Raw genomic sequence first — 19,024 nt, 5'->3', positions numbered from 1 at the left:
CAGCATTTAATTTATGCAAGATTATCTACTAAATAATCCAATGCTATATTAAGTAGGTGCTCCAAGTTATGGGAGGTCAGTTGACCTGCTAAGAAATAGCAATCAAATCTCCCTCAAATCGCACCTTACCATCTAACAAAGAGGAAGGACACATTGGGTAATGTAATCCAAGATACACTCACTCCCCTACTTCCACCAAAAGGTTGGAATGATCACAGGTGAAATACCTTCAGTCATAGAGTCGAACAGTCGAGGTTGACCTGGGGCTAAAAAAACAATATCGATTCCTACATGCTTAATTTTACTACTGTGTATGAGAGACACCATCTGTTGCTCTGTGCTAAGAGTTGGAAGACTTAAGATAAATGAAAATAACATACAAGGCCTGAAATATGCAGGTGGGTGGAGAATAGGAGAACAGAGAGTCACAGTTCATTAAATCAATCCACAATACTTGATTTTATCGACCCCAGACAAAGTTAACCTCAACGGCATCTGAACTCAGAAGTTACAACACCGGAAGGTGTACCACAAGCCATTTTGTTCGACGTTCTAACGAATTTAGCAGTATAGGTTAAACTATGTATGACCTAAGGGAAATAACCATTATTGAGATTGGTCCTAGGTGTAACATTTACGTTATCAACACACAAATACACATGCCATGGGCCCCTTAACGCTTTAATGGAAATCGTAGGGACGTCGTCAATACACACAGGGTGTTTTGGGCATTTTAGGCCGGGCGGAGTCCAACCCTCACAATCGGTTTCTTCCAAAAAGAGAGGAAAAAACAGTTGGAAAAAAAAAGGAGTTAAAGAAAGAAGAATCGAAACTGAAAGGATGAAAAGCAAAATTAACCTCGGCAAGATTTGAACTCAGAGTCTAGAGAGCAGAAACAATTACCGCAAAGCAATCTATCCGACGCCCTAACGACTTGTTAATTGGCAACCTTGGGGCGTGTGTGCATCTTTTTTTCTTTTTCTCTTTCAAAAATATGAAACAGCTTGCAGATCGACACGGATGGGACATTTTTCTTTCCTCGCGATATTTAAAAAAGAATATGTTTAACCATTTTGCTACATCGGAGAAAATGGTTAGAAAGATGTAAAAAGTATCGTTGGGATAGCATTAGAATTTGTTAGCCGCTTTCTGATATCTTGTACGAACTGATATTGGTTAAACTAAAGCATAAGTACTTCAAATGTAGAATAAATTGGTTTGTCACGAGAAAAAGAGGGGGAAAAAAATCTAATATTTCAGCCAGTACTCTTCATCGGAGCAGGGTTTCCTGGAGAAAAAAAAAAAACAGGAAAACCGATTTAATTTGTTTTCTTTTTTTCTTCAATTTTCTAAGATACTAAATAAAACGTAATGTTTTTTTTCTTCATATACGTGTCTTGCAGATATATTATGCTGTCATTGTATAATAAGCCATGTATTGTCACTTAAGCTACTTAAAATATTTGTTTAATTAATTATACTGTTAATTGTAGTATTTTAAACGAAAAGAAACTATTCTTTTTTTCGTTGGCTAAACTTGTGACTCCTTCTTCCCGTGACTGTTTTCCATCAGTTATCTGATAGTATCGATCGAATAATTAAATTAAGTATATTGTAGAATAAGGAAAAGTTCTCCACAACAATCAAGAAACAAGAACACTTAAACATAACCGTTTCTTTATTTGACTAACCATAAACTAAGGAAAGAAATCGGCTTTTTAATTTGAAATATTAATCGAGTGATCGAATCAAACATCAAGATTAATCTATAAGTACGAAGGGTTTTTTTTTCTCTTTCTGAAAGTCAAGTTTAGTAATAAATATGTATATATTTACTATTGTATATATATATATATATATATATATATATATTGAAGCCGCTCCGTGTCTTTTTTATATAAATTAAATGAATGCGAAATGAAATATCACAGGTGAAATAGAGGACAAAAAAAAAAACGAAATTGCCGAGAACTGAGAAAGGTCAACTGGAGATGTGTGCCGTAGCACAGTTTAGACACTTACAACAGCAATAATAATAATCGTTACTTTACTGGCCACAAGGGCCGTATAATAATATGTAGTTTCATCGTGGGGCAATTATTTCTCTAAAATTTCATATTAAATAAATTGGACATTAAATGCTTATTTTGTTTTAACGAGGTTTTTTTTAGTTTAAATTATACCAAGAACTTTGTAATGATAATAATAATTTTATTTATTTCTCTATTTAAATTTACAAGCCGCATAGAATATTCACACACACATTAATTAGGGTTTTATCGTAGTTCATATAGTTATCATATGCCGGCACAAATTAGAGGACACGCCGTTAAGCACGGATTCACACATGCATTCATACAAACCTTACAATGCCACAAGTCTTAATAAAATGTTATATATATACATACTGTGTATATGCGTTATACACATGTACAACATCTTGTGTATTAACACATACATAATTACTACTCTAAGTTCACTTTGAATTCGTTAAAAATACCAATCAACGGAACACGTGCTTAATGAATCAGCATATTTGCGACATTGCAACACTTCAAATTAAAATACTAAAATAAAAAACAACAGACATCGTGAGAGAAAAAAATATTATAAGAGAGAAAAGAAGACAAAAAGTTTCCATGCCAGAATCGGCCTAAAAAGATATAACAATTTATGAAAACAAAAAACAACGATGAAATCGTCCTTCGATGTTGTATTTAAGGGTGACTTTTCCTTCTAGAAAGAAACAAGGTTAGGTTTTTGGTTGCTTTTTTTATGTAACCCGACTGATTTTTTTTTTACTTTATCTTACACGTAAATACATTTACGTACGTGATCTAGAATTTATTCCAGATATTGATTGAAACAAAAGTGAGAAAATAATCAGGCACTTTGTAAGATAGAGCAATATGTAACGAGTATGTTTACGAAAGAAAAAAGTAACAGGAAAAAACATTGGGTTCGATATCTCCGAAACGTCCAGTCGTAAGAAACACAGAGAACAGAAACTCGCGTAATCCACACATACACAGATGTCGTGTCTTACTGTTCTATTACTTTTCACCATGAAAAGAAAAAAAAAACCAATGTCTCCTCTATCTATGTGAGTAAACACACACACACAAACTCAACTGGCGCACTAAGCTATATGTTTTGCATAATGTGAAACGCACCACACAGTACATTATATGACTGCTATTATTAAAACCTAAAACCCGGTTGCGACAACGTAAACCCCTGGTATATAACCGGTGAAATGGGTATTGCAATTTCAAAAGGGCACTTAATTGTAAGTGGATGTAACAATAAAATTAAGACAAACGGGGAGAAAGGAGGAAACAGAGAAATTTAAATCAAAGGCTTCCCAGACCGAACGAGAGTTCAGATGTAAAAAGGAATATTGCAGCCAAGGATAATAGGGAAAATGATCTTACATGAAACAGGAGGAACTGGTAGAAACATGATTAGAGATTTTTGGTAAGATCCAGAAAGTTAAACAGTAATAGCCTTGTAGGCTAAAACGATGGAAAGTGCCAGTTACGACAACGACGATGACTACTACTGCTGCTACTAATACTTCTAGTAAGTATTAGTTGTACGAGCGAATAGTAGCAGTAATGATATCTTTTACTAGTAATTGGCGTTTTGATAAATTAGATAGGGATTGTGAGCGACGGGAGACGAGGGGCAACGAGATTGAAAGACAGACGAACGAATAAGGGGGGAGAGAGAGAAACAGATAGTAAATAAACTTAGAGCAGAAGGGGAAGAGAAGACGAGACAGAGAAAGAAAGGAAGAGAAAGTGAAAATTTGAGAGAGAGTATGAGGAGAGGAAAAAAGAATTAGAGATGAAGAGAAGGTGAAAGAGCCGATTAGAGGGGAAAATTAAACTAAGAGAACGGAACGAGAGAGAGGAAAGATGAAAGAGTTGAACAAACGGAGGAACAGTGAAACCGAAAGGTTAAAAGCGAGGAGCTATAAGAGACGGCCGTTTTCATTAGTAGCTGTAATTTATAGAATCGCAATAAATACTAATCTTGAGGACAAAAAGAAGTCGAAAATAGTAACGAGCGGGAAATCAATTAAGGAACACCGTAATGGACGAAAAAAAAAAGATTTATTCGAACACCCGAAAAACAGGACGGGACAATCGTTCCAAGACTACACGCACGTGTTTTTTTTTTTTGTTTTTTTTTTGCTTGTTTTCTCTCTTTCGTCCCCTATATTATATAAGCTAAAAGTGAACATGTTAACTAAATCCTGCAAGAGGACATTCAAAAACAAAACACTTGATGATGAGATAAAATACTTTCCTGTAGTACAAATATATCTTTCTGTTAATCTGCTGTGTAAATATTAAAGATTAAGTTATTGATTGAATAGCAGGGGGAAAAAAAACTATAGTCGGAGGTAGTGACGTTAAAACGAACTGCAGGTTAAGTGACGTGTGTACACATGCCCTCCATATATACATACAACTACAAATAGATAATAAGTAAATGAAAAATTCCCGAATGTAATCAGCTGGAATTTTAAAAGGACCATTCCCACACTGCTGCACGACACACAGCAACTGGCTCAAAACACCCACAACATGCCCTCCACTACCTGCAGTAGCGGCAACAGCACTTAACGAAGTGACCGACATGTCATCGCTTCTACACTATCTGTTTCTCTCTTTGCCGTTCACTGATGCACAGTTCAGTTATAGAGATGCGAGAGAGATACACCTGGCACCGAATAAGCACCCGCCCAGGCTTTGGCTCACCACGTTTATGTTTGAACACCGATAAAACATGTTTTACACACAAGGTGATGAGTAGGTAGCGGTAGCCAATGACCGCTAATATGTACATAAGTATATACATACATGTATATACACGCAAACACAACACGAAAATATTGTCTGCACATAAAATTGACCGATTTCGATAGCCAAGCCCCACCATATTACGACCGCGTCTATAACAACTTTGCATTTGATCATCCAACCGACAGGAATTTGGTGAAGGAGAGAAAGAAAGCAAGGGGGTTGGCGTGACAAGTGGTGGTGTTAACAAGTCCAGTAAATGTTTAGCTAAACTAATAAGGTGGACAACGGCACATACGAGCAGAAAAAGGTTGGGAAGAAAAAGAAGAGAAAACTTACCAACACATAACTTGTTTAGTACACGTCATTTAATACAGTTGAAACCACTACTGCGAACGGTGAAACATTGATAAGTTGCGTGATTAATATATGCAAATCACACAGGTCAAACTTGAGTTGGGGGCAAATAAGGCGAAGGGAAACAACTCTGGAATGCAATTACACTTTATGGACTGAAGTAAATCTAAGCCTATTTTTATCTTTCAGTTGTTTCAGTCGTTGGTCTGCGGCCATGCTGGGACATAGCTTTGCAAGGGTTTTACTCGAACAAATCAATACCAGTATTTATTTCTTTCCAAACCTGGTACTTATCCTATCGGTCTCTTTTTGTTACGGGCACGCGAACAGACAGATACCGGTTGCCAAGCGTTGGGTGGGGACAAACACAGACATACCTATATACACATATTTGACGGACTTGTAGCTTCTGAGGAAAAAATCTACTCACAAGGCTTTGGTTGGCTCAAGGTTATACTCGAAGGTACTTGCCCAAAGTGCCATGCAGTGGGACTGAACCTGAAACCACGTTATTGGGAAGCAAACTTCTTACCACACAGCCACAATAATACTTTAATTTTAATATTCTAAAGCCGTAAGACAGCATACGTCCAGTCACATTCTTCAAACATTGAGTAATCAGTCTATTATGTAACTGCATATTTTAGCAACTCCGACGAGGAAACCTCTACGTGGACGTTTGACCCGTTAGAAATAGCAGTCAAATTTCCCTCAAACTATTGCCTGCCATGTTATGTAAATTGGATAAGGTGGAAATAATTTTTTGATTATAAGTGTTTACTGTAATAGAGCTGGCCTGGGGTTAATCAAGGGTTATTAAAATGAAATTATTGACATTCACTTAAACTGCCAGATCCCCAAACCTAAAAGTCAACTAGGGAAGCACTTAGCTTCAAGGGCTCAAACACTTACATAACAGGTGAACTTCTCTGAAGACCTTCTGGCATTCAGCTCTCCCAAGAGTTTCTTATTGCCAAATGAGTAAAGAGCGTAAAGACCCCCTTCGGTCATGAATGACCATGGGATTGCACCTAGAAAGTTCCCCTCTAAGGCACAAGTCTAGGCGAGGTTGTTAGTGGAAGACCAGCAGTCACTCATGTATTCCAACCTCCCCTCTTCCCTGTCACCGATATTATCCAAGACAAAGGCTGATGCAGCTTGGCACCAGCGACATCGCAACTCATTTCTACAGCTGAGTGAACTGGAGCAATGTGAAATGAAGTGTCTTGCTCAAGAACACAACACACAGCCAGGTCTGGGAATCAAACTCACTACCTAATGATTGTGAGCCTGATGCTCTAACCACTGAGCCATGCGCTTCCACGTCAAATGAGTGACTTTCAATTAAAATGTCAGATCCCAAAACCTAATACTCAACCAACAAGGACTCAAGGATCCAAACACTTGCATAAGAGGTGGACTTCTTGTCTGAAGATCTGCTGTTCAGTTCTCCCTAGAGCTTCTTACTACCAAATGACTGATTTTCATTTAAACTGCCAGACCCCAAAGCCAGAGTCAACCAGTGAGCTAAGGGCTGGCACACTTGTATAAATGGTGGGATTCTTCTCTGAAGACCTTCAACAGTTCAGCTCTCCCTAGAATTTCTTACTACTAAATGACTAACTTTCATTCAAACTGTCAGATCCTAAAACCTAACAGTCAACCAAGGAGATACTTTATAATGTTTACTTTCACACTGGATACTCAACAATCTTTTCTGGACATAAAAAGTTTTAAAATAATAATAACAGAAGCAAAATTCGTCTTACTGTTCTATCATTTTTCACCATAAAAAAACGAATGTCTCCTCTATCTATCTATCTGTCTGTCTATCTATCTATCTGTCTGTCTATCTATCTATCTATCTATCTGTGTGTGTGTGTACACACACAACTCATTTTGCACACTAAGTTATATGTTTTGCATAATGTGAAACACATGAAAAAGTACATTATATGACTGCTATCATTAAAACCTAAAACCCGGCTGCAACAACATAAACATGCACATTGTCCGAAACAGTAAGAATTCTGTTAAACACAAGGATGGATTTTTTGTTAGTAGAAAAACGGCCTGCCAAGGACTTCTGCCCAGCAAAATTTTCAATCTTTTACTTGTTTCACCGCCTTGAAGAATTTTTAGTTGAATGAATTGACCTCATTACTTAATTTATTTTTTTAACCCTGGTACTTATATTGTATCAGTCTTTTTTTGCCAAACTGCTAAGTTATGGGGACATAAACACACCAGCACCAGTTGTCAAGTGGTGGTTAAGAACAAATATAGACACAAAGACACACACTTATATTACGGGCTTCTTTCAGTTTCCAACCAAATCCATTCACTGAGGCTATAGGAGAAGAAACTTGCCCAAGGTGTCACACAATGGGGCTGAATTTGGAACCATGTGGTTGGGAAGCAAGCTTCTTACCACACAGCCACACCTGCACAATGAAGAAAAAGTTGGCAATTTACCATGAAATCTTCAAATTCTCTTTTTGAGAGAGAGAGAGAAAAATAAAATATCAAAGTCTAGTCCTTGTGGTGTGGTGGCTTATATGCCTCAATGATACTGAAAGCTATGTCAGCAGAGCACAAGCTTCTGATAGGGCTTACCATGCTGGACAGGTCAAAGGCCAAACTTATATGGACCCCATCTTCCCAGAGGTAAAAATAGGTTTGCATAGAGCCATCATCCCTACCTAGAAAGAAACCAAGTGTTACAGAGGCATCGATGACAATTCAAAACCAACAAGACCCAGGAGAAGAAGGCCCTTCCTAAGGAGACCTTGAACACACAAGGGAAGCAGAAAAGAGGACATCCTAAAAACAGCTAAAGGCAAGATAGTGAGGCAGAGTTGAAAAAGTAAAGATCCAACTGGAGAGAAACAGAAAAGACAGCTCAGTGTCAAGAGCAGTGGGGAAAATAGTTGTTGATGGCCTTTGCTTCATAATGAGTGAAGGGCTTAAGAAAAAGTGTGTGTGTGTGTAGAGCATCCAGTCCACTCTGTAAAGTGGTTGGTGTTAGGAAGGGAATTCAGCTGTAAAAACCATGCCAAAACAGACAGTGGAGTTTGGTACAGTCCTCTGGTTTACCAGCTCTGGTTAAACTGTCCATCCCAACCATGCCAGCATGGAAGACAGATATTGGATGATGATGATGATTGTGTGTGTGTGAAAAAAGCAACTGAGAAAAGAATGCAAAGAATAATTTTCAAAAAGCTATTATATTTTTTCAGAGATGATATTCCCAATATTCAAAATTGATCAGTGGATAAGGTCTATCAAGAATATCATACAAAGTAAATGTGGAGCCACATCAGAAAATAGCACTGGACATGGATGTTAAATGGTGATGATGATGATGATACACACACACACACACGCACACATTTGGTATATATCAGAGAGTCCTGGATCAAGCAGTGGTTTTTGTTTTTCTGTCTAATGACAAATGACCGAGACGTTTGGTGATATGCTGTGCTTCAGAAGACCCATCAAGCCAAGTGAAATTATAGTCGTGTCTGGTGTCATGTAACTGGTACCTGTGCCAGTAGCACATAAAAAGCACTCATTACACTCTTGGAGTGGTTGGCATTAGGAAGGGCATCCAGCCATAGAAACCATACCAAATCAGACTGGAACATGGTATAGCCCTACAGCTTACCAGTTTCAGTTACACTGTCTAGCCCATACCAGCATGGAAAACAGATACTAAATGATAATGAGCTATGCCCTCCACAAGGTTTCAGTCAGCCTGGGGCTATAGTAAAAGACACTTGCCCAAGGCACCATGCTGTACGACTGAATCTGAAACCATTGGCTTGGATAACAATCTTCCTTAACAACACATTCATGCCTAAGCCTAAGTATCCAAAATGGTTGGGTGTGATTTGAGGGAGACTTGCCCACTATTTCTAGCAGGTCAAATGACACAGAAGTTCCTAGTAGCTTCTTAGGCCTTACTGCATATTCGCAGAGGTTTTACTGTCTAGCTTGGGTAGTTACCAAAAAAGATCTCCTGGTCATACGCCACAAACATGGCCATCAAAAACTTAGGTGCCGCAGTTTTCATTATATTTGTTGTTTGCTTGATTGCTCAAGTGTTGATCACTTGGATGGTAGAAGGAAGGAGATAAAACAGAAAGCCAGCCACTTGCGATGATTATACTAAACTATTGAAACTGAATATTCTAAATTCCCTATCAATGAATATGTACCATGCCGATTTGAAAATCTCCCTTCTAAGCAAGTTTTAATTATACAACCAGCTTCACCCAGTAGGTCATGAGTCAGGTGAATTAGAGTTGTACGAAAAACAAAATACAGCAGAAATATGTATACACAGACAATAAAAGATACAAACATAGGTATATAACATGTAACTTACATATCAATATTCATACACATATTGGTTTCCAATTTTGGCCCTAGGCCAGCAATTTCGAGGGCAGGATTAAATTGATTATGTCAACCTCAGAGTTCAACTGGTACTTATTTCATTGACCCTGAAAGGATGAAAGGCAAAGTTGACCTTGGTACTTATTTCATCAACACCAAAAAGTTGAACTCAAAATGTAGAGCCAGATGGAACACTGCTAAGCATTTTCTCTAATGTACCAATGATTCTGTCATCTTGCCACCTTATTTAAAGTTTTGATAATGAAAGGGTGCTCCAGCATGGCTGCAGTCAATTGACTGAAACAAGTAAAAGAATAAAAGAATTATATATAAGAAGTAAAAGGGATTAATAAATTCAGGCAGAAATCTTTAAAGCACTCAGTGTTAAATGAATTTGATGAACTATATCCAACAATCAGATACCAATAAATTCAAGTAGAATAAACATCCACAGTATACACACACACACAAGTTGCTTTATCACATTGCCACCAAATTTTTCACTGTTTCTATATTTATACCTGCCTCACAGCAAGGCCTTTCCAAAACAGCATGCATAATTAATAAGCGTTCAGACATGTGGTCACATTTTCTAATTAGTTAAATGAAGTTATCTGTAGTTAATACATTCCTACAATTTGCAAACAATATAAGGGTGAGGTTATGTTTTTTCATCAAGGGGTCAGAATATTTGGAGAAATTAACTAAAAGATTTAAAAATCAGATCATTTTATCTGCATAACTGTGAATATTGTAGTTTAACAATAGAATATTAATGAAGTGGTGGTGAATTTAAATGGAACCACTACATGGAGTAACAACAGTAAATACAGGCAAGTTGGTGAGGAAGCCTCTACATAGATGCTGGACCTACTGAAAGTAACAGCTAAATTTTCCTCAAATCATACATTGTCCTCTTAAGTATAGAAGGAACAGACTTAACAACAGTAAGTTTACTGCCCGAGAACTGTCAGTGAAGTTTCACTCACAAAGATCTGGTCAAACCAAGGCTATGGCAGAAAGCACTCACTCAAAGTATCCTCCAGTGGGATCAAACCTGAAACCATGCAGTTGTGAAGAGGATTTCTTATCCACACAGCCATGCCCACACCCCAAAACAATAATATAGCAAATATAATAGTAAGGAGCTAAAATCAAGAATAATTGGTAAATCATAGAATTCTTGCACAGTCTAGCTAAACTAAAATGGAATAGTTTCTCCAGTGGCATGAACACTTAGGAAAATGGTTACTAATTCATTCAGCTCAAAGAAGACTCACAATGGAATATGACCCCAACATCTGGGTCAGTGCTGCTGCTGAGGAAATTGTAGAGGCATCATTGGACCATGCTATGAAGGTCAAAGAGAGGGAAGAGTCATAGCACAAATGATCAAAAACAGAGTTTATCTAGATGAGATGTAGTTTGGTTTGAACCCAGCAGAAGTATCACAAATGTTATCTTCCTAGTGAGACAACTACAGGTGAAGTACTTGGCTAAGATTAAACCACTGTACTTGGCATTTGTTTACTTGGAGAAGGCCTTTGACACAGTGCCACGTTTAATAATTTGGTGGTCACTAAGAAAACTAGGTGTCGATAAGTGGCATGTGAGTGCTGTACATACTATGTACAAGGTGCAGTAAGTAAAACAAGAGTCAGCAATTAGTTCGGCGATGAATTTAGCATGAAGGGAAAGATCAATCAAGGTTCAGTCCTTAGCCATCTACTTTTCATCACAGTCCTCCTACACACCATCAAAGAGAAGCTTAAAGTTGAATGTCTATAGAAACTCTTATATGCTGATGAACTAGTTCTCACAGCTGAATTTATAAGGGAATTAGAGAAGAATTTCCAGGTATGCAAGCTCAAGGTAGAATCAAGAAACTTGAAGGCAAGCAGCAAAATCTAAGGTGGCTAACAATTAAAAAAGACAGAACTTTGGTATCTTCAAGGAAATAGCTTTGCTTGATATGTTGAAAAGTTGTAGGCATAAACTTTATATGCTGTCCCCAGTGTAAGTTGTGGACACAAAAGAATCACAGATAGGTAAACTCCATATGTGGCAGACACACTACATACCAAGACCACACCAGAAATAAATTCTCTTAAAAGCTTGGCTGGTTCACCAGAATTAATCGATGGCTTCTGTTACCCAGGTGATGTAATTAGCAGGGGAGGTGGTTGTTCAAAAAGTATAGTAGTCAGGGTAAGAATGGGTTGAGAAAATGTTCAGAGAGCTATTACCACTTCTACTCTCAACAACTCATTTCTGGCCTCTCTACTGTTATCGCTCCTTTTCCTGTTCCCTTCTTTTGTCTACATGCCTTAGGTTACTAAGTACTCTAATGTTGATTCCATGACAGAATACACCCAATAGACTCTGTAAAATGGTTGGTGATAGGATGGGTATCCAGCCATAGAAACCATGTTTAATGACATTTGAAATCGTGTCTAAGGACACCAGTCTATGAGAGCAGTAGCTCTTCATAAGAAGTGACTTGTTGATATTCCATCCAATCCATGCCAGCAGAGAAAGTGAACATAAAATGATAAAGATGATAATGATACCAGCACCACCTGAGTGATTGGCATGCATTTGTCCACTAACTCACACTGACCTCTAACCTACAGATGTACTGTCTCTTCAGTGTCTTTCCTACAACCACCATGGCCCTGGCTGGACTCATGCCACCTCTTCCTAACTCCATCCAGCTCACTTGCCTTGTCACCAATACAGTGTCCCTCTCTCAGGCTCTACACTACCTAACCCCTGTGCCCAATCTTTCCTTTCCACTGTTATTCTTCCTTTGTCCAGGTTTTTCTTGCAGTTGTCTGGAATATCATTAACCACATCAGTTTCACTGGTATCTGGAGGTTTGTGAAAGTTATTGGCAGAGACTACAACCATAAATTTTTTTTTTCAATTTTTTTTAATGTATTTGAACAAAAACAGGTTGTAAATAAACATTAGACATTATAAGTATTGATTTCAGACAGAATACAGCAACTAACTTACTTTGTGGACTCAAACCATTTTCCAGTCTCAAACTGGTATTTATAATGTCAAATATTATTTACATTAGAATTTTAGCAATTCCATTATAAGAATAGCCTGGCTTCTTTATCATTACCATTTAATGTTTGCTGTTCATGCTGGACAGGTTGGATGGATCTGACAAACCAGAGAACTGTGTTGAGCACCAGTCTTTACTTTGGCATGGTTTCTACACTGGATGCTCTTCCAAATGCCAATCACTTCACAACACTGGTGAGGTCACCAAGTAACTGAGTGAAAGTGTAGTAGAGAGGGAGGAGGCCTTATGGCAAGTGTTGAGAGTATCATACCCTAACATTTTGAGGAAAAGTTCCTATTGGATGATTAATTATAGGTAACAGAATCCTTTCAGGGTCAATAAAACAAATACCACTGGGTAAGCACTGGGGCTGATGTTATTTACTATCCCCTTACCCCAAAATTTCTGGCCTTGTGCCTGTAGTGGAAAGAAATATGTATTCCAGCAAAAAAAGAAAGAAAACAGAAAAAAAAAGGAAAACAAAATCATTATTTTGCTAAAAACCTTTTCCAGATTCTTGATTATTTTGAAAATCTATTGAAACCATAGCCAGGCTATTCTTAAGAAAGAACTGCTAAGGTTTTAATAGCATTGAAATATTATACATCCTGCATTCTGAACATCATCCCTTACTATCTTATTTTCCACTAATGCCCCTTTTCCCTAAACACCCTCTCATATCTAGCTTCAATGAATCCACACCTCACCTTTCTTTGACTCTCTTTCTCTCTCTCTCTCCCTCTCACTGTTTCCACACCTACATTTCTCTGACCTCTGTCACTGTGCACTAATGATTGTACAAGCTCACCACTTTAATAATAATAACAATAGTTTCAAATTTTGGCACAAGGCCAGCAGTTTTGGGAGAGGGGTAAGTTGATTAAATAGACCCCAGTCTTTACATTCTGAGTTCAAATTCCACATCCCTTTGGAGCACTGAGGTCAATGCAATCAACTTACCCACTCCTCTGAAAATGCCAGCATTGTGCCAAAATTTGAAACCAATAATAACTTAGTATTTTCTCTAGCATGCTAGTGGTAAAGGATTGTGGGATAGCAAGACAGTACCAAAGGTGAGTAGGGTAACAACATGAAAAAATAAAAATAAAAAATAGGTGGGTTGGGGCTCTAACATGACTGGAGGTGAATAACTGGGTTAATAGGTCATTAGCAGAGAGAATATCTCTGTAAGAAAATATTTAATTGTACAAAACCTATTATCCCAGTGTTGTTGTTGTTACTTCAAGTGTAATGACACATTTTACTACTGATATACTGTTAAAAGAAACAAATAACTATTATAAATATATATTATTGTTGTTGTTTTTTGATGAATGGAAGTGGGAAGGGTACTTTAGAAGACAATTCATCTGAATGCTCATAAGCCAATATTGCATAGAACTCAAAGTGCTAGAAACAACAGCCATATATTCCTCAATCTCTCCAACCTTTTATTGTCTTAAAATCAGAGAAGCTAATGGGGAGAGAGAGAAAGACAGGGGGAGGAGAGGAGGACACAGAGAAAGAGCAAGAGATAAGAAGAAGGAGGGGGACAGAGAGAGAGAGAGAGACAATGCCTCTAAGATATTGTAGTCAGAGGTACACTGAATAAAGGATTTGATGGTCATGTTTGGAATACGTTTAACCGTAAATGTGCTCAATCAGAGTTGACCTACCTAGAGCTATACAGCAACAACAATTGAAAGATCATTGTATATGTTCAAATATACGTGAGTGTCAGAAAAGAGGTGGCAGTGAGTGGCTGTGTGATGTTGGTTTGCTTTGGCAATTGGACACCCGTCAAGTAAGTCAAATAACAAAGAGAAAAGCATACACCTCACAACTCGCCATCACATCTTTTAATCTTTTTAATCTGAGAGTAAATGAAAGAAACCAATAGAATAGGTACCAGATTTTAAAAACAATATAAATGAAAAGAAGCTTGCTTCCCAACCACATGGTTCTGGGTCCAATCCTACTGTGTGACACCTTGGGCGAGTGTCTTCTACTATAGCCTCAGGCCAACGAAAGTCTTTTGAGACAGTGCCTCAAAGTGTTTTAGCATGACAATGGTTCTATGACTAAAGCAAGTTAAAGACAATTAAATAATCCTAAATACATAAAACAATTCAGACATATGAGTGAATAAGGAAATCCCTTGTCTTCTCCCTAGAATTGCATCTTACCATTTTAATTAATGGTTCCATTCAATATTATTCTATCTTCAACTTGTTTCAGTCATTGGACTGTGGCTATGCTGGGGCATTGCCTTGAAGAGTTTAGCCAAACAAATCAAAATCTTACACTTATTTTCCTTCTTTTTCTGAACTGCATAGCTATGGGGATGCAAACAAGCCCTTATCGGTTTCAAATGGTGGTGGGAGACAAAGACACACTTACATATATGATGGGCTTCTTTCAGTTTCCATCTACCAAATCTACTCACAAGGCTTTGGTTGACCAGAAGCTATTGTAGAAGACACTTGCCCAAAGTGTTGCACAGTGGGACCGTCATCATCCTCATTGTCATTAAACACCCACCTTCCATGCTGGCACAGGTGGGGCGGTTTGACAGCAGCTGGCCAAGCAGGAGCCTGCACCAGACTTTGGCAGGGTTTTTACGATTGGATGCCCTTCCTAACACCAACCACCCAGCAGAGTCGACTGAGATCTTTTGACATGGCACAAACACAGGCGAGGTTAGTTTTGGCAAGATTTTTACAGCTGGATGTCCTTCCAAACACCAACCACTTTACAGTGTGGACTGGATGCTTTTTATGTGGCAGTCCACACCTGCACCTGTAACATTTCTATTTCTGAACTAGTTACTACATGCCTAACAAGCTATGCTGTTGACCATATTTCAACTGATGAAAGCTATAAAAAAAAAGATTTTCTAAGAGATCTCCTTTGCTTGCTTGGTCATAGAATGATGCTAGCAAATCCCTAATAATTTTCCTAACCACATATTTAATGTAGTCATTTCTGATGTTAATAAGTAAAATCACAGTCTTCCACATATACAGGTTTGTTCTTCAGGGGCTGGTACTACTAAAAAAAGTGCCAGTGCTGCATTAATGCACAAGTGCCGCTGCTACGTAAATGCACTCATGCCAGTGGCACATAAAAAGCACCCAGCATGTTCTGTTAAGTGGTTGGGGTTAGGAAGAGCATCCAGCCGTAGAAACCATGCTGCAACAGGCAGTTGCAGTTTGGACAGCTCCCATCCAAACCATCCAACCCATGCCAGCATGGAAAGAAGACGCTAAACAATGATGATAATGATGATGAATACTTTTGAAAATAATTATACTCGCCTTTTTATTAACACAAGGAAATGGTGAGGCATATTAAATGATGCAATCAAAATGCATTTGACATTTCTTTCATTCCCTCTGCAGGAAAAAATTCACAACAAATTCCGATATAATAGTATAATCTTAATCTACACCTTCTGAAATGCATTTGTAGAAAATTTCATTAAAAACTATCCATTTTTCAGAAAGTGATGAGGAAACGAAGTCGCAGGGGATGACACCTGTGTTATACCTCCAGGCTGAATTATCTTGTATCTAAAATTATATTTCGGAAAAAAGCAAAAACAATACGGGAGTAATTTGAGGACACTTTAGGCTGCTGTTTCTACCGATCGCGTTTGCAATGACAGCAAGACACACGAGGTAAGCAGACGTAAAGTTTACATTATGACCTTATGAGAGTGCAAAACCGGGAGAAATCACTGAACATTAAAGACAGTCAGAGTTATCTACCTTGAAAATACAAAGAATATGCCTAAGTACATAATGAGTTATCTGCCGTTGTATAACAGCAACTCGTGCAGTTGCTTGAGAAAGAGAGAGAGCGGTGGGGAGCGGTACAGTTGTAATTTCAACAGTATGTTCATAAAGTTTAGTATGTCGCTAAAATACCAACATTGGTGAGTGTGAGGACGTGTATGTATGTGTAATGAGAGGGAAGGAGAGTAAAAAGGAGGAGGTAAGAAAACAAAGAGGAAAAGGTGAGAGAGGGGAGAGATACCGAAAGGAAAGCGAGAGAAGGAGGAAAGTACAGAGAGAGTCCTGTGTGTGTGTGTGTGTGTGTGTGAGTGCAGGTCTTTGTGTTTCTTTGTCCCCCACCACCACTACTTAACTACCAGTGTTGGTTTGTTTATGTCTCCATATTGTTTCAAGAAAAGAAACTGATAGGCTTTAAAAGTAAGTGCTGGGGTTAATTTATTTGACTAAAACCCTTCAAGGTGGTGCTCCAGCATTGCCGCAGTCCAATGACTGAAACAAACAAAAAGGTTTACGTTTAATATTTTCAATTTCTTTGGCAAGTACAAGAGCCTCAAGAAACTATTCCAAACAAACAACTTTTTTGGTGTTGTTTTGATCTTATTCCAGACGTCTTTTGATCTTATTCTATATATACTCTGATCTTGTTTTGATCTCAAATTATAAAAGAGCGATTGGTACATCTTGGCTTCTGTTAAGTGTAAGCATTTTGGTCATAAACAAACAGGATATTCTCGTTATTTGTAACATTTGAATACACACAGGATGAGATATGCAATGAAGCACAAGAACAAGATAAAAACATATATATATATACATACATGTGTATATGAGTGTGTGTGTGTGCATATATATATGTATGCACATATACTTAATATACATACATACACACATATATGCACACACACACACACACACACATATATAATGTATCTTGTGTGTACAAATAGATGTATAACTGCTGCTAAGTTTAGAGCTCCATGTAGATTGTCGTCCAAGCAGCTACTACACTTTGTTGTATTACTAGTTATGATATACAGAACAAATGTAGGAGAAATTATAATAAACACAAGTTTATATAATAGTTTCTATGTACGTTTCAGCACTGAGGTTGCTTGGAACCTTGCACTGGATGTTCCAAGGAACTACAAAGGTGGAACATACATAGGAACTATAATATAAACGTGTGTTCATTGTAAATTTTCTTTTATATATATATATATATATATATATATATATATCATGGTCTCTTCTATCATTAGGTGATGTATGAGAGCTCTGAAATTTCTTGCTGAACAACCAAAGAGATGGTTTGTTGATAGTGATCAGAATGTTCACATAATCCCACTCCCTCCATCAAATTGACATCACCTGTACAGGTGCACGATGTGCCACATGACAGATGACAAAATGTTTGCAGAGCAACAAGAAATGAAATGTTATTCTGAAGAACACAATGCAACACCTAGTCTGGGAATTGAGACTATAATCTTGAAATTGTGATTGCAACACCCTAACCACTAAGCCATACACCTAAATAGGGTGTTCAGGCTAAATTTGACAGTTTACATAAAAGGAAAAAAAAAAAAAAATACAATATCTTAGTAAAAAATTAAAATATTTTTAAAAAATCAAAAATATCAACTAGATTATGGCTGGGAGATAACAGCTTAACTCTAAGTAGCCACCTTCAGCTTCCACCACTCAAGATGGCTCTTGGAATCTAGTGCATATGTTCCTCACTGAGAATATCTTCAAATATCTACCTGATCTTGGCCACCAGCTTGAGCTCAGTATTGCAGGCAGAGCTCTTGGTCTCTTTTTGAAATGCGCCCCACACATAGTAATCCATGGGATTACAACTGGGGCAACTAGGAGGTCAGAAATTGGGACAAGTGAAGTTGTAGAAATTCTCTGATAACCACTTCTGACTCTTTCCAGAGGTATGGCATTGAGCTGAATTCTGCTGTCACACATATGACCTTCCAGCCAGGGATTGAAGCAGTCTCCACATAACTGTCTGAATCGAACCTGTGGTCCTGTTCATCAGTTACTGGATGAATTCTGACATGCAAATACAGTCAGAATGCCTGCTGTGTCCCTTCCTATTGGCCACGGCTTTGTAGTCTCTATCGCAGCTGTCCATGTCACATCTTACAGTCTTTACAGTGTTCACCTAACATCAAATAGCAGTCGTGATATTGGTATTTTGATACTCAGCATGGATTATGATACAGGTATCTCTTTTACAATATTCAGATGGCATCCAGCCCTCCATGTCAGCTTTTTCTTAATTACAACTTTAATCTTAATACTCTACAGTGCTGTTGACTGTTAACCAATACATCAAGATGTTCTTGAAAAAATATAAAATCATCAAATTTATCCCAAACACCATGTATGTATATACATAGATGCACACAAACCCAGTGGTACAGACATAGATATAGAGATATACATATGCAAACATGGGTACAAACTTAGACACACACACACACACAAATACATATGCATGCATAGATACATATTATATATATATATAAATATATGCGCATATATATATATATATATATATATATATATAT

The 19,024-nt window shown here is 37.6% G+C and overlaps 1 protein-coding gene and 1 long non-coding RNA gene across 8 annotated transcripts in view; one reads left to right on the top strand and one right to left on the bottom strand.

Annotated features, from left to right (window-relative positions):
- The window catches only part of LOC106874415 (myb-like protein U), a 216,939-nt gene that overhangs the window by 178,677 nt on the left and 19,238 nt on the right, over window positions 1-19,024 (bottom strand). Inside the window, exon 2 of one of the 7 annotated variants that reach the window (XM_052976703.1) lies at window positions 9,559-9,866. The exons of 1 other annotated variant lie outside the window; for it this stretch is intronic. The gene's annotated coding sequence lies outside the window, so the exon portion shown is untranslated. Of the gene's footprint in view, window positions 1-3,434; window positions 3,614-5,150; window positions 5,272-9,558; window positions 9,867-19,024 lie in introns of those variants that run through there. 5 more of the 7 variants (XM_052976706.1, XM_052976704.1, XM_052976711.1 and 2 more) reach the window with 5 other exon arrangements.
- The window catches only part of LOC128250784 (uncharacterized), a 17,089-nt gene continuing 12,320 nt past the window's right edge, over window positions 14,256-19,024 (top strand). Inside the window, exons 1-2 of the long non-coding RNA XR_008266765.1 lie at window positions 14,256-14,449; window positions 16,148-16,325. This is a non-coding gene — a long non-coding RNA (uncharacterized LOC128250784). The remainder of the gene's footprint in view (window positions 14,450-16,147; window positions 16,326-19,024) is intronic.

Source organism: Octopus bimaculoides, chromosome 25 (assembly GCF_001194135.2).
Source record: "Octopus bimaculoides isolate UCB-OBI-ISO-001 chromosome 25, ASM119413v2, whole genome shotgun sequence".
NCBI classification, from domain to species: Eukaryota; Metazoa; Mollusca; class Cephalopoda; order Octopoda; family Octopodidae; genus Octopus; species Octopus bimaculoides.
This window is presented reverse-complemented; position numbering and strand designations above follow the sequence as displayed.